Source organism: Panonychus citri, unplaced genomic scaffold (genome assembly GCF_014898815.1).
Source record: "Panonychus citri isolate SS breed McGregor unplaced genomic scaffold, ASM1489881v1 Contig00016, whole genome shotgun sequence".
Classification (NCBI taxonomy): Eukaryota; Metazoa; Arthropoda; class Arachnida; order Trombidiformes; family Tetranychidae; genus Panonychus; species Panonychus citri.
In genome coordinates, this window is record NW_026515421.1 from 62,750 (window position 1) to 80,548 (window position 17,799).

The 17,799-nt window shown below is 31.9% G+C and overlaps 1 pseudogene; it reads left to right on the plus strand.

The window, feature by feature from the left end:
• Positions 1-5,691: 5,691 nt before the first annotated feature.
• Positions 5,692-9,695, plus strand: LOC128393952 (POU domain, class 6, transcription factor 2-like; annotated as a pseudogene).
• Positions 9,696-17,799: the final 8,104 nt, after the last annotated feature.

Genomic DNA, 17,799 nt, shown 5'->3' on the forward strand with positions numbered 1-17,799 from the left:
TCATCATTTTTATCATAATTATAAATGTAACTGATAGCTATTAATAATTTAAAGGCTTTATCCCTATTACAAACTAATGCTCGGTTATCATGAAAAAAGTGATGGTACTAATCATGATTAACATCATTAAAATGATGATAGCAGTAAAAAATAATGATAATCATGATGATAAGTAATTACAATGAGTTGGAAAAATTTTCATCTCAGTTGGTGATGAAAACTTTATTACATTTTTGTTGTTGATATTGTTCAACCTTCATCATTATAATAAACAACAACAACATTTTTGTCAGCATCATGATAAACCAACAATTGTCATCAAGGGAGTTCATTTTATTATATAAGGGGCAGGGATGTATCATAATGATAGCCATCATGGTGAAAGTGATGAGGGTGATGAAACGAGTCCCTGTGAATTTTATTTCCAATTTAAGTTTTATTATATTCAGAGTAAAAAAGGTGATGAAGATATCGATGAAGATAAAGATGGTGATGATGATGATAAGTTGAATTGATGATATTATATGAGACGTGCTGATAATGATGATGAGGAAGCTGTGATTTAAAAAGAGGCTAAAATTTAGTCAATCAGATTAATACAAGGAGGAAGGTTTTATGATTATTATATTTGACTGTTTAGGTTAACAGTGAAAAGGGATTGAGATGATGATGATGATGAAGAGTAGGAGGTGGTAGAGGTTGTGAGGGTGAAGATGTTGGAAGAGAAGTGATAAAAAGAGATGAAGGAGTTAGAAGATTTATAAGAATGATGATAATGATGATGACGATTACAATTGCTTCAATTGACATTACCTTTTACCCCATAAATCTGCCTCTTCATTTAATCTTCAAGCCTCTTATCATCCGAATCATACTCAGCATCATCTTAATCTTCATCCTTTTTTGCATTTTACATCATCTACCTTCCCCTTGAATACTTTGATCAATGAAATTTATTTCGAATCCATTGTTATCAATATCTGTTTATCTGAATAAAAAACGTTGCTTGATGAGTTCGAGAAAGAGGAGGAGGGAAAAAACAGTTCTGATGATTATGAGAAAAAAAGTTCTGGTTCTAATTTCGACTCTGATTTATATTACCCTGTGTTCTGGACGGTTTATGATAAATCATTGGTTTTCGAATAAACTGTTTTCAACATTTCAAATCGAATCTACGTTGAATTTAAATTACGCAAAGAACTAAATTTACTTTTAATTTGATGATTAAATTTACATATTTGTATCTTTGATATTGACAGGGAAGATGAGGAAGAGAGAGAGAGAGAGAGAGAGAGAGTACTGAGAATAAACATTTTCAAGATTATCTTATTTGATGATCGAATTTTAAAAACTTAGAATTTCAAAACCAAAAATAAATTTTAAACTCAGTTATGTATAAACATGGAGTATGAATCACTGAGAATTATTCTTGTTTAGCAAGTTTGATGGTAAAATTTGCGAAACAAGAGAGACTAAAAGAAGCATTTGAGAAAGAAGAACAAAAAAGTGCTGAGTTTATCATGAAATCCGCAAGGAAACCAAACAACAACAATAACGATGTTAAAATAGAACTTTAACTTTAATATGATAATAGCTTTCTGGACAATGAACGGACCAAGAAAACTATAATCTCACTTGGTCAGTTTATCATAATATTAAAATGAAAAGCCTGATTATCATTATTATTATATTATCATGTTAATTTTGATGATGAACAACTAGATTAAGATTGAGTTTGCTCAAAATGAATCATAAATTATGTTCAGTTATGAACACAATCAGAATTAACAACAATCGAGGAAAGTTATTGCATTAACATTAATTTAATAATAATGTAATATATTAAGATAATAAATTATAATGAGTGAAAATGTCTTTTGGTTATCTTGATGATAATTAAGGTAGGAAAGCTTTAGCTTTTAATCAGATGATAATCAGATGAAGATTATGATTATTTGGTGATTAGCATTTGCAAACTGATTCCCATGAAATATTTTTATTAATATGATGATGGAAAGTTGATTTTGCTCGTCTTACGGATGATAGTTTAATAACCATTAGGATGATCATGATAGTTTTTATCATAATTTTCATGATTGATTTATTGTTAATATTATGATTATCATGAAAAATTCAATTCGATTCACAGTTGTCAAGACAATTTATTAATAATATAACTCATCATCTTAACCCCTTTAGATGTTAATGTTACCGATTGTGAAGAGACTGTGATGATTATTGTTCAGTGGGAGTTGATGGGAGGAAGAGGAGGAGAAGGAGAAAGATGAATTAATGAAAAGAGATGACGAGGATGAGGAAGAAAAGAGTTTTTCATCTTCTATTATGTTCCAATGTTAATGATCATCATTATAATAAAATGAATTTCAAGATAACTTAAGTTTCGAGAAGAAAAATAAATTAGTCATGAAGGTGGAGTTTTATCTCTCTCTCTCTCTTTCTCTCTCTCTCAAAGTATAATGAGAATATTAAAGTTGGGGTGGTAGATGAATAATTCTAAAAGAGGTGGATGATGATTAGAATGAAATAATAATAAAGAGGAAAAGGAGAATGATTGTTTATCTCATTTGAATCATTTAATTTTCTTATCAATTCTGTGATTGGATTTTCCATTTTCCATTTATTCAACAATTTACATCTTCTATCATCTGCATCAGTTTGCTTTTTACCCCTTTACATCCTCATCCTCATCCTCATCTTCATCTCAAACCTTTCATAATATAAGGTTGACTATAAATCCAATTCCATTTCTATCTTAATCACAACAAAGGAAACTGATGATTTCCCTAAAAATGATGAAGATGCTCAAGTTGAAATATCTTTTTCATCATCTTAGGAAAAGAGAAACTTTATTTTTAATTCATTATTTATTTATATGAATTCTCATCATGATAAAAATGATGATGAAACTGATGAAGAAATAAATTATGTAGTTTTTTTGTGTTATCATTTTTTTCTTCCTCTGAGGATGATGATGATGATGATGATGATGAAAAAAAGAGAAGATGAAAATATATATTACAAAGGCAATCAAGCAAAAGAAAGAAAAAAAAGCAAAGGGTTTTGTCGTCTTCTCATCCATTGAGAAAAAATTTTCTTCTACTGAGATATTATTTCTTTTGCTCCAATTGATGAACTGATGATGAGATGATGCATAATGATGATGAGCCTCATCATCTTCCTCTTTCTCTCTTCCTGCATCATCTCTGTCTGTACATAAAGAGTTGCTTTATCATCTTCATCATCCATTCATGTCTTCAGGCATCACTCTAATAACCTTATTTCACTTTAACTGAAAGAAGAAAAAAAAACTTTTCTTTTCAGAATTGATTCTGAACTTTTCATTAGAAACTTTTTTCATTCAATTTGATTCCAATGTGATCATATCATTATGATAATGGTAATGATTGTGATAATCGATATTATCTGCTGAACAATTTCACCTAATGGTGAAAATATCTAATCATAATCATAATAAAAGTTTCGCCATCATTATTACCTTAGATGAAAATTATTATCGTTTTTATTACAGGTTAAGATTCAGTTTCTTTTTGCTCATTTCATGAGTTGGATTTTTCCTTTTCGCTTCGAGCATTACAATCATTGATCACTTTCTCTCTCCCTCTATCATCATTATCATCTTCCTTATTTACTGTAGTGTAGTAAAAAACCTCATCATCTTGATCATCATACAAAGTCATTTTTCATTCAAACCTTTTGCTCCTCATCTTTTTTACAATAACTACATGAGCAGCAACATGATGATGATTAGAATGATAGAAATGAGGATGAAAAAAAGATAGATCACTTTCATCATTTGACGAGTCATCCCCATCATCATCATTAATCAAGAGCAGCCTTCATCCACCCACCCCACCCTTTACCAACCACCATCACCACTACAATCGCCTCCTCCTCCTCCTACCACTCTTACCCCTCTCGCCCCTTCATAAGTAATCAGTTTACTCTGATTTTTTCCTCTTCTCACCAATGTTAACATAACAAACCCCATTCAGTTTCATCCTCATCCTCATCTTCATCATCTTGTTTTGTTGAAATTTAAAAATTTTACAAAAGCACAAAGATAATTTTAAAAGATATGCAAATGGATTCAAATTTCTTGAGGCTGATGATCAAGAAGATAATGATGATGAGCAGAGGAAAAGAAGATGAGAAGCAAAAAAAATGAAACTTAGAAAAGAAAAAAACTTTCTCTTCTCATTTTCCATCTTCATCCTTTGATCTGTTATTTTCTATGATCAAGAGAAAGATGAAGATAAAGATGATAAGTGATGCAAACATCTTACAACTGATTTTTTCTCAAAATTAATGATGAAAATTTGTTTTGGTAACAATTTACTTCCATCATCTTCTATTAGTTTCTATTGGTAACCTTCATATTCATAATAATAATCATCATTATGATTATTACTCTTGAAGAGTAAGAGAAAAAAAATTCTCCCTAAAAAGAAGGAAAAAAACTTTTCCTGTTATTATTTTCCATTCATTCTCATAATAATAATAATCTTCATCTTCCTCATCATCATCATCATAACAATAATAATAATAAATGATAATAATAAGTTACCTTTACGAACGAAAATGTTTATAATCAACTTTTTCCTCCTTTTCTGTAGTTATGTTATTACTTTGAGAGATAAATAATAACAGTGGATGATGATGATGATTGTATATAATTTCATCATCTCCACCGCTCCCCCACCTCCTCCACCTCATCATCATCATATTATTATTATGTTTTTTCCTGATAACGTAAATAATAATAGGATAACCTCCCATTTAGTGCTAATATTTTGAAAGGGAACCTGGAAAAAGGTAAAACCATTGATTCAAAATGGAAGATGAAAAATTTTCTCTCTCATTTTAATTTATCATCTTTCAAATTCATATTATTATCTTTCTAATCATTAGACTAACAATCATCAGAATTCAAGGTGAATCATTAAATCGGCTTGATTGAGAAGGAAATTATAAGAGAAAAGAAAGATTCTTTTTTCAAATGCTATTTTAAAAATTGTTCTTTTTTCTTCCGTCATTTTAAAAGAGAAACTTATCTTCTTAACTCTTTTTTCTCTTCGAGTTTATCCCTTTTTCTTATCTTCATCCTGCGCGATCAATTCACTTGAAAACCGATTTTCTCACAGAGAATGGGCGAAGTTCGGATTACACATTTTTCCATCTTCTTCTTTTCCAGTTCCATTAACTCTTCCTTTTTTGTCTTCATCCAGAGAAAAACCAAAACCCAAAAAGAAAAACTTTAAATTGGTGATTAGCATCATCGAATATCATCCAAATAATACAGAAGAAATAATTAAGCATCATAAAAATTCTGGAACAGAATAATAATAATCTTCAGTTGCTCTTCCACCCTTCCCTCTCTCTCACTTCTCTCTCTCATCATTATTATTACTTCTTCTATTATTATAAGTGACTTCTATTATTATTATTTTCTTTTTTTCCTCTCGCTGTTTTCTTTCCCTTTGTACCAGTCTTGCCCTCTCTCTCTCTCTCTCTCTCTATCATCATTATCATCTGCAATCAATTGTAATAATAATAAAAATAATAATAATCATTATCATCGTAATAATAGTAATCATTAATTTCGTTCTCAATGTTATTTTCCTTATGCACTTAGAGCGCGTTCCCCATATTCTGGCTTAACTTTTTTCGCTCTTTCTTTTCTTCTCTGTCGACATTTGTCGCATTTTCCATTTTTTTTCTCTTCTCTTTCCCATTTCCTCTTTCTTTCCTTTCTTTTTTCCCTCTCTCTTTCTATTTTCTTTCTTTTCTTTTAACTTTATCCTCTTCTCTATCTTCACCTTCATCTTCTTCTCTCTCTCTCTCTCCTTCCAACAGCATGGTTAACATCATCATCTCATAATTATCATAATTTTCTGTGTCTTGGTGATATAATTTATTTTAATTTTTCTCTTTCCTTTCAAACCAAAAGCTTTTTCTCAGCCCTGATTATAATTTATTCAACTTAAAAGCCTCCTTTCCCTTATTATTATTATTTTTCATCATCTTCATCTTCCTCCTCATCATCTTCCCTATCTTCATCTCTCTCTCTCTCTCTCCATGCTATTATTATTATTATTATTATAACTATTACTATAGTTATATTATTATTATGATGATGATAGCTAAAGCTTAGCTATATATTATTAATATTATTATTACTATCATCATTATTATTATTATTTTATTTATTATTATTATTATATTACTTTACAATGACAACCTTCATTCAAACCTCTCACGGATCATACATAACACAACAACAACAACAACAAGCAACATCTCCTCCTAACCTTGTGAATACACTTTCATCTTGTTCATCATCAATTAATCCACAAGCCATTTACACCTCATCTTCATCGCCATCATCTTCAATCGTATCTGGATCATCAGCTACATTATCATCTTTACCTTTAGTATCTACATTACCATCTTCATCATCTCTAACTGATTTACCAATATCATCTAACAGTAATGATACTACATCTTTAACTTCACTCACAACAGTATCCTCGGTAACTTTACCACCAGTAACAACCTCATCTGGTTTCCCTTCTGTAACACCAGTATCATCATTTTCATTATCAACCTCTTCTCCAGCCTCCTTATCATCTAACCAACAACAACAACAAACCTCAATTTCTTCAGTTCAATATTCATCGTCAGGTTTACCTTGTTCACTTTCTTCATCTCCTTCGACTGTTTATGCTATACCAGCTTCTCCCTCACAATCTTCTCTTTCTGGTTTAACCTCATCTTCTGGAGTTTCTTCGGTTTCACATCTTCAGTCTCACCACCAACAACAACAACAACAACTTTCACTTGCATCTTCTATTTCTGTTTCTGGTTCTTCCGTTGCCTCTGGTGTTGTTGGTGGTTCTTTTTCATCTTCATCTGAATCTCAGCTGATTCATACAACACAATCTTTCGGATCAAGTGCAACTACGCTTTTATCAAGTCAAGGAGGTTCTTTGGTTTTGTCTCCACGAAATGTTCCTGGTTTATCTTCTTACTCTACAGCTAATCAAACAACAATCATGTTACCTTTACAAGGAAATGGAAATACCAACAATGGAACGGGATCTGTGAATGATCATCTAATTGAAATCAAATTTTATCTTCTATCCCATCATCTCAACAAATTGTTAGTCCAATGGTTCCTCTTTATTAACCAATGGTCAATTTATTTCCACTGGTATACCATCACAAGGAGCTTTTCCTTACCTCAATCAAATTCAACCAGTTCTTCAGTGACACAATCAACAACATCAAGTCAACAATCTCACCCACAGTCACAACAATACCAATTTGGTAATTTTATTGGTACAAGTTTGGCTACATCTTTACCTAACAATGGATCGACACAATTTGTTACCAATGGATCTGGCCAAATATTTGCAATAAGTCCATCGATAATTAACAATCTTAATCAACAGCAATCATCAGCCATTAATTCACTACAAACCCATCAATCATCTTCAGCATTTATTCAAGTGGTCACTCCAAATGGAATCGCTTTAGTGCCAGCCAATCAAATCATTTCTGATCAACCATTAATGTCAACAATCAGTACTAATCAAATGGATAATAGCTCAATACACCAGCAACAACAACAATTACTTCAACAACACCAACAACAGACTCACCATAATAGTAATTCTGGTTTACCAGAAAGGGAAAGAACCAATAAACGTGGAAACCAGAAAAATTTTTACTCAAGGACTGAAGGCAGTGGTGGTCATAGTGGACCAAGTCATAGCCGAATGTTGAAAAAGTCCGCCTTGGCTCAAGCACAGTTACAGCAATTACAACAACAGCAAATGAATCAAGCAATACAAGTATCACTTTCATCTAGTGTATCAACTTCATCTACATCAACATCAACAACAAACACTAAAAATTCTGGTCGAATTGTTAATTCATCTAATCATGCTTTTGCCCCATCGTCTTTATCCTCTTTAACTTGTTATAATCGTTCAACTGATGTAAAACCATTAGCTATGAATAACAATTCTAGTAGTACAAATTGTTCAACCCAACAAGCCATGTATTTGGGTAATCAGACCAATACAATACCCAATTCAGTTGAATCGCAAACACCATCGCCTCCTCTATCAACAGCAAGCTCTATGGAACCAGAATCAAATCAAGCAACTGTAGCTCGTAAGTACAATCTAGATAAACAATGCGACAACAATTTAGATGATTGTTGTCTACGATACCAATCAATATCCTCAATTATCCTTGGATTTTAATTTTTTTGTATATTGATTATTGATTTCAATTTCTTTCAAAAAATATTTTTCACTAGAAACGATAAACAATGGGGATGTTGCGGTTGTAGATGGTGTTAATTTGGAAGAAGTTAAAGAATTCGCTCGACAATTTAAATTACGTAGATTAAGTCTCGGATTAACACAAACTCAAGTTGGTCAAGCTTTATCAGCAACAGCGGGGCCTTCATACAGTCAAAGTGCAATTTGCAGGTAAGATTTGCTATGGGCAAATACAAATTTGGGTAAACCAATAATTCAAACAATCAATTTTGTTTTCTAGTTAACCTTTTATGTTTGATTTCAGGTTCGAAAAGCTTGATATTACTCCAAAAAGCGCATCGAAGATCAAACCAGTTCTAGAAAAGTGGATGCACGATCTTGAGATTCGATGCCGACAAGGAAACACCGATCCAGCGAGTTTCACTGGTAATCCTAATTCAAAGAAAAGAAAGAGACGAACATCTTTCTCGCCCTCGGCATTGGAAGTACTGAACATTTTCTTCGAGAAAAACACTCACCCTTCAAGTAGTGAGATGACAGAATTAGCCGATAAATTAAAATACGATCGGGAAGTAGTTCGAGTTTGGTTTTGTAATAAACGACAAGTTCTTCGTAATAATGTAAAAAAATCAGACCCTCCCTTGTCATTATTAACATTAACATCTCGAGCTGCTAAGGCGAAATCATCAGGAACTGTAACTACCGGAACATCAACAAATACCAACAATGGTTCAAATCCAAGTAACAATAATTCATTCAATTAGATTAATCTAATGCTTTTTAATTTTAACTATTTTTTTTTCTCGTTCCAATTGATCTCATTCAATTTTAACTATTCTGACTACTATGTATTCATCTTATTATTTTTCGTTTAACTACCGCAAGTGTCACAATTTACATGTACAACTTTTCACCAACAATTTCATCATCTCATCAACAAGGATTATCAAATAATCCACTACTATTATATGTTTCATTATCTTTAATATTTAGATTGATTTTTGTAAAATCTACTTAGATAAATCAATTTTTCATCAATTTACCTGTCGACAGATCAAATCACTGATAACTGGATTATCATCGACAATTTGCATTTTGCCACCTAAAGATTGTAATAGTTAACAAAATCCTAATTTTTCACAATCAACTCTTTTTTTGTCTGTTTAATCATCTCAAGAGATAATTAAGCCAATTAAGCACTTTGAAACTACAAAGTTACAAAATTTATCATTTTACAAACAATTTGTGTGTTTTAATTGTACAAAATACAAAACAAACTACCAACCAACCACTCCTTGAACCCTCAATTTTAATAATAATCATCATTAAATTATGTTGACCTTTTTTAGCTACAAACTAAAACTGCCTTTTAAATTAAATCATTACAATAATAATTGATAGAGTAAAAGATGATTGATTTAAGTAGAAAACAATCAAGTTAATCAACGTGTTTTGATTTTCAATAAACTGACAATTAAGCTCAAGAAGCTACAAGTTAAACCAAGTGTAACCAGAAAACCAAGAAGAAAAAACGGTAAGATGAGCTAATAGCTATCCAACACACTTATCCCTGTGTTTGTTTAAATTAGGTTAGGTCTTCATTAAAAGGGTCAAAATCGACAGAGGAAGGCCCGGAGGGCCTGGGACAATCAAGCGGGCTCACAATTAACCCAAAATTCAGTTTAATTTTTACATTTTAAGCTATGGACATCAACGATAAGTGTGTTCAATAACCATTGGCTCCACCTCCAACCATTAACGCTCATCTTACCGAAAAAACAAACGACCGAAACTAAATTCTTATAAAACATAAACGGTAAAGGCTCATTTGAGCGAAGGGCATATAAGCGAAAGTCAAAAGAGCGAGAGTCAAAAAAGCGAAGTTAAATTAATTAACTTATTATCTAAACCATTTATTGATTTAGAGAGAAAAGGCGATAAATTATCAATAATTAAGCAGTTTGGACTGTTTTAAATTGAACTAAATTGTACAGGGCATTTCACCAAGTTTACAACAAGTTTTGCTTGAATAAATTTTTGTTTTTGAGTGTTCAGACCCATTACTCGAGTCATGATAGTTTGAGCCATACTCAATTGCCGTATTAAGATATCAAGGCCATTCCGGTCATTCTGTTACGTTACAGTTTTAAGGTCATTTGAAGGTCACAATGTAATGACAATGGATACACTTTATCCGTAGAATGTTGGAAAACAATCGCCTGTTCACCAAATCTCATGTTGGGACAGTCAACTCCACTGACAATAGTGAGACACGAACTAGCTTTCTTGTTCATGCCTAGAAATTGCAGAAGAATTACAAGAACATACAGGGCTATTCAACTTCATTTTACGCAGATTTTTAGTTATAAGTCAAGAACCAATGAGTTTAAAAAGATTAAACCTCGTACAGATACATATCGGGTCTGAAGGACTTTGCATAATCAGTTCCAAGGTCATTGAGGTCATTTCACGATAAACCTATCTAGAGGTCATTTGAAGGTTTTTTGAAAAGAAGAACAAAAAGGTATCACATCTTGAACATTTCGATGTCAATATCAGTTCAAATAACGGAGAGCCGTCACTTTGAATGAAATAAGCAGTGGTTCTGCAAATTGACATAAATCGTGGTACACCGTCAATGATTTTGAATTATTAATTCAAACTTGGACCGTGGAATAATTTTTTGTTCTTCTTTTCAAAAAAACCTTCAAATGACCTCTAGACGTAAATCAATTACGCATAAGACGACATCATTCAAGACTATTCATGAGAATAAGCAGAAAAATATGAACAGTAAATTTATTAAAAATTATTAATCATTGAAAAATTAGTTTATTGGTGATGTAACCTGATCGGAAGGTCTACTTTGTAAATGCATGATTATATATCTAATTCGGTAAATTAAACATTTTCTTGAAAAAATTCCTTGATAAATCTTCTTCATTGTTTAAACGTAAAACAGCGTTAATATCATTTATGGCTACAAGATAAGGATTATCTTTTTGTTCTAAATTTTCATTATCAGTTGATGAAACTTGACTTTCCATTATTGAAACCACAGCAGCTTCCAAATCTCTTTTAAGTAGCAGCATATCATTAAATACGGATTGATATGGTTCGCCTCTTCTCAACATTTGGAGCCACAATGTAAAACTATTGCCGATTGATATATAAAACGCTTCCATCCTAAAAAAATAAAAGAAAAAAAATGATTAACAATAGAAAATAAAAGATAAAAAGATTAATAATGGAAAATAAATAAAAGGAGACAATGATTTAAAGAGTAAAAAAAGGTTTAATTAGTTGAAGAAATTTCTTCATATTGATCCAAAAAATTCAATCTATTATTAATTTGATCTTCATAAATTTGGAGAGAGTGGTAACATTCTGTCTCAACTATGTTCCCTAAATATATGGCACGTTGAAGGCTGGTAATCGCTTCAGTATAAAGGTGATACAATTCATCTTGCACCTCACCATCCGAGCTTGTTACAAAGCTCAACGTCGACCTCTCCCATTTCAGTCTGGTGATGAAGCCAAACAACCTCCAATGTCTCAATATTGTCATCGAGACCGATTGTAAGGAAATCATCCAGAGCATTGGACAGTCTCTCCAGCAGTCGTTGCATTTCTAATACACAAAAGAAAGAAAAAAATGATTAGTAGCAGAAAACAATAAAAAATTGAAAAAAAAATTACTTTTACTCAGATTCAGAATCGGACGGGAAAAGTCCATCAGTGGAAGAGGTAACTTTAACTGAGTTCGATGAATTCGCATATGGAAGTAGGGGAGTGAGAGAATCACAGTATCCTCGAATTTGTGAACAAACACAAGATCTCAAAGCATTTCGGGTAGATAGTAAATTGATAAAACGGTTTAGATTAGTGATCACACCATCTATAGCGGCAGTCATTTCACCATCATCTCCCTCTTGACCATCTGTTGATGAGATCATGTTCTCACTCATGCGTTGTAGCCTTGTAGTAGTTGTTGTGGTTTGTTGTTTTTGTTGTTGTGATTATTTTTATTAGTGTTATTTTAGTTTGATTTTTCAAAATCAAAACAATTCACAAAAATACACAAAAAATTGTCTTTAACAAAAATTCACAAAATGGAAATACTTGTTCTTAACAAATGAGATGTTAAAGATAAATGATCGAAGAAGCACATTTGTTTTTATATTCAGTTCCTTCTCTTTCTCTCTCTTTCTCTCAAATTGATCATTAATAAAGTGTTCAATTAGAACAGGACTAATTATCTTTCCTCTTTTCTTTAATTCCTAATAATTATCTCAATGATATATAACATCATTTTCTTTATTAATGATCAATTTGAGAGAGAGAGAGAGAGAGAAGGAGCTGAAAATTAAGGTTGGGAAGAGAAAGAGAGAAAGAGAAATAAATTAAGAATAAATTAGGGATGGAGAGAGAAAAAATCAAGGATGGGAAAGAGAGATGGAAAATAAAGTTAGGATGAGGAGAGAGGTGAAAATAATGAATTAAGAAAGGGGGAGGGAAAAAAGGAAGGGGAGGAAATAAAAGAAAAAAGAAAGGTAGAAGGGGGGAAGGGACAAAGTCGGTTTGTGCCAGAGGCGGTGGCTTTGCCCCTACTATCGTTTATTATTTCAATCTTCATTATTTTAAGCATCATAATCTCTCTTATCTACCGATACATTTCCAAAAATCCAAAATATTATTCGCCGATATAAAAATAAATCAACGAAAGATGATACAACAGATCCGAAAGAAGAACTACCACTTCCTAATCTAACTTGATACCGAACAAGATTCACCAGAAATAACAATTAAGAAACCAGTCATTTCATTCAAATTTTGATCAACATCTTCATCACCCTCATCTTTATCATCATCAGTAAAAAAGGGTCTATTAACAGAAAAGAATCAGCGGAAATCAAATTTTCTTTTTATTTTCAATAATGAGAAAGATAAACTTCTCACCAAGATTTCACAGTATTATCAGTATATAACACCACAAGCATACGATTGACAGATGAGCCGAACATAAATTTCGAATTACGAATTATTCATACACTCCGACTCCTCCAATCGAGTTGAGATAATTCACAACTGTTTCATATCCCTCTTCTTGACCTGGAAAACGACATCCAGTTAATTCAGTCCATTTTCACAGCAGTAAACCAATAGGAACATGTTCCTTTTCCCACACAGAGTTTCATTCTAATGTAGAAATAAACAGTCGAATAGCGTTATCTAGATAAGAAATTAAAATTATAAAAAGAGAAATAAGAATAAGATTTAATAATAGAAGAAACAAACAAACCCATAATGAACCAGCTAGAGATGAACATAAAAAAGAGTTTGATTAATTGAATTTAACTTAACAGAGGATTAACTTTCAATGATAATTGCTTAAAGAAGATTTCCCTTTTATACCAAGAAAAATCAATTAAGCCAGGATAATTATTGATATTCCTTATCAAGAATCATCAATTTTACGTAATATGAAAGCAATCAGTAATTTCCTTTGAACAATGATCAGGAGTCTATCAATAATTAAGGAAACGATAATCATTAAAACATTCAATAAAACAAGACTTTTAATATGTAAGGATAATTAGCATTAAAAATACAAAAGATCAAAACTTGCTATTACAATAAGAAATTATTGAACCATAATAAAATTAGAGATAACAAACTTTAAAAAAACATTAGAATTAGCAGTAATTAGAATAAAATAGGGATTACAAAAAAATTATAAAAGAAAAATATTTGTTTAAAGAATGATAAAAATAAGAATTAAAGCCACTTGAGATTTTCTCCTTCCATTTTTGCAATCTAAACATAGAGAAAAAAAGACGAAAAAAATTTTTAGAAAAAGTTAAATTTTATAACATTTTTTGACCTTGGATAACTCCGTCCCTTTGCAATTTAAAAATCAACAAAAATAAATTTAGATAGTTCAGATCTTGTCCTTTCAGAAAATATGTCATGATCCATAATCCGAAAAGGGCATGAAGGGGTGGCCAAAACTCGAATTTACTAACAAAAAATATAATTCCTCTTCAGTGCATCGGAATATGCACGTATATTTTCTCTCCTCACCATAAACCTTACCGTAGACATGCTCCTCTAACTTCCACAACTTCGTTTAATTAGTCTTACAGTACACACAGCCGAATAAAACTGGATTTTTCTCAAATCGATCCTTGGCCTCCTTCTTCTGTTCAGTTACCGTTTTACCTTCCTCGTTACTTGAATCTTTTGCCCAAGTAACTTGTTCCTCTGGCGAAACTTCAACAGCTTTTTCCCTATCAAAATCTGTTATCCTTTCAACCATAGCGATAAATTTTCCATAATCTCCTCCGACGAAAACTTTACCATAGGGACGAACTGAATAACCACGTTCACTTCTACAGTTGTATCTAAAACACTATTGTATCTAATTGTTGTTTTGGGAATTTCTCGAGGCTCCTCTCTTCTATCTTTTCGAGACTTCTTCCGTTTTCGTAGGGTACAACCACTACTCGAAGAGGAACGCGCGCAACTTTCGAAACCGTCTTTCGTTTTATCACCACCTCGATTACCATTACCATTACCATAACCATTACCATTACTCTAACCTGAATAAACCCAATTGGGTTTATCTCAACATCATCGGCCCCGAAAACTATCGATAAAAAATCCTGAATCCTCATGATGAGATGAACACGAATATATAAAGAACTAATAAAAAATATTGGTGCACAAAAGGATAAAAATAAAACTAATCACAAAAAAAATAAACACTTTATGTTGTTTGTTTTGATTTACCTTATGTTTCCCATGAGTAGTATAAAAAGTACATCATCTATTCTATGATACATACATGGTATCATAGAATTCCTAAATTAGGTCTTTTCTTGTTTACAATTAATCAATGATCACCTTTATTGATCTTCACTGATCAAGAGTGAATTACATTCTATCCTCTATTTGTACAATAATGTTTTTATGGGAGATGGAGAGAGAGTCAGAGAAAGGTGACTTTTCTCAAGGTGAAAAACAACGTAATAAAGAGATTATCTTAATCTCTCTCTCTATCTCTATGACATTTCGTTACATCTCCGAATGGTCATTTTTGAGCAGTGCCTGTGATCAGTTAGAGATAACAAAGTGGATTGTAGTTTGAATAGTTTACATTAGATTTAAGCATCATTCTGATCTCGTCAGCTGATGGGATTTTCTTTCCTTCTTTTGTTAATTCAAGGTGTTTTCGATAAAGTTTGATGGTGAAACAAGAGTCCGGTCCTGGATTAAGACCATTGAGTGGATTATTGGAATCTCTTTTTAGACCCTTTGAATGTGGAAAGAAGAAATTGACTAACTTTCTAATGAGGTTTTCCCATAGAGCTTCTGTACGTTTACTACTTCGATCTTCCATTCCTCGAGGTCACTTTCATTTATGTTGATTTTCTTTAACTCTTTATCGTCTGAGTCAAATATTATGAAGAAGATGAGAGAGAAATTGTTCTCCCTCATCCTCTTCATCATTACCAAATTTTTGCCAATCAGATTTGCCAGGTACCACGTGAGAGGTGGTACCTGGTTACACAAAGGAAACTGGTTCGGTAACCAGTTTTGGTACAATATATATATTAATCATCATACCAGTTTGCATCTGAATGAATTAGATCGTGAGTTCTAGTCTCTGCTACCACACAGTCTGTAATTGAATTTATGTTACCGCTGCTTTTTTGTCCCAGAAAACAATTCACAGTGTTTACATTGGTACCGCATTCAATTTTTTTTATAACGTTTGAACGAACATAACAGATGATTCACCTTGTTCATTTTTTGTATTTTCATTTGCTCGTAGTAATTATCGACATTAAAAACAGTAGAAACTTCACTCATTTGAACAACTGCGGTGGCATAAATAGGAACAAACGTTGCAGACACGAGACTTGAGTGGTATGAGTTTAAGCGATACTCACTTGTCATATCAAAAGATCAAGGTCATTCAGGTCATCGGTAAAATAACACGTTTCAAGGTCATCTGAAGGTGCTACAGTTATCCTTCACATTTTACCCTGAAAAATGAGTTGAGAGTCTTGTTGTTACAGATATTGAGATATTACAGTTTAATTGAATAAATGGTGAAAATCTTCTATGCGATTTTTTATTTTTAAATTTTCTTGTTTTGCGGAATTTTGTTGCTGCAATTCTTCATATATTTGTTTTAAAACAACAGTGAATGTTGCTTGATAAACAAAAACATTTTTTTTATATTCTGCACAGTTTTCTACTCTCTCTCGCACTCTCTCTCTTTCTCTCTTTGATCATTAAACTTTGTGCATCAATAAGGTATATATAAGATAATTGTTACACAAACAATTCTTAAAAATAATTTATTTAATGATTAAAGAGAGAAAGAGAGAGAGAAAGAGAGGGAAAAATAATTAAAAACAAGGTTGGGATGGAAAGAGAGAGGAAAAACCATTAGAATTAAGAAAGGGGGAAGGGAATAGATCAGGAGAGAGAAAAAAAAGAGAAAGGAAAGGTAAAGGGGGAAAGGGACAAAGTCGATTTGGGCCAGAGGCGGTGGCTTTGCCCCTACTGTAACTGTAAATTCACAAAGAAAAATATAAACGTTAAATAAAACAGAGCGAGTTAATATTATCAAACTTTTTGACTCCACCCACTTGCATTTTAGAGTGCCAACATGTCAGTTTTTGTATTCGTAGTTCGAATTATTAATTCAATTTATGATTATGGAATAATTTTTTGTTCTTGTCAAAAAATCTACAAAGGACCTCTAGACGGGTTAATCATGAAATGACCTCAATGACCTTGAAACTTTTTATACGATATAACGAGTTGATTACGTTAATTTCTATTTGTTCATGTTTTGTTTTGACAGATGAATAATCTTTTTAATTTTTTTTTGCTTAAATGGATGATGAAATCACATTATTTCGATTCTCATATATACGTGCATGAATAATTCGACACCAATAAAGGCATCTATTTAAATATATGCATAGATCCATCCATATTTTAGCTCATGCTCTTTAATTATTATATATCATTTCAAGATTGCAATAAAGTTTGTTTGGGGGTAGGGGAGCAGAAAGGAGTAGAAAATCAAAAAGTTTTTTTTTCTAAAACCAGAGCCTAAGGTGTTCTAAAACACCAATTTAAATAATTTAGTTGCTTTCAGAAAATGATTTGAAACTATTCAAATTGGTTGATGAGATCGTGGGTTATTCATCAAATATCAAGTTTCATTCAAAAAATCGACCGACCTAATACAGAACTCTAGCCCAATCAAATTTGATTGAACATTGAAAATGTATTTAATATCTGGCCAAGTAATTAACACTTCCGTAAGAGAGATGGAATTAAGGGGAATTGTAGGTATCAATTCATTCGCGGATCGAGCGTAAAATGACACGTTCTGGTCAACGAAAGCGCCGAATAAAATAATCACAATAAGTTCCAATCA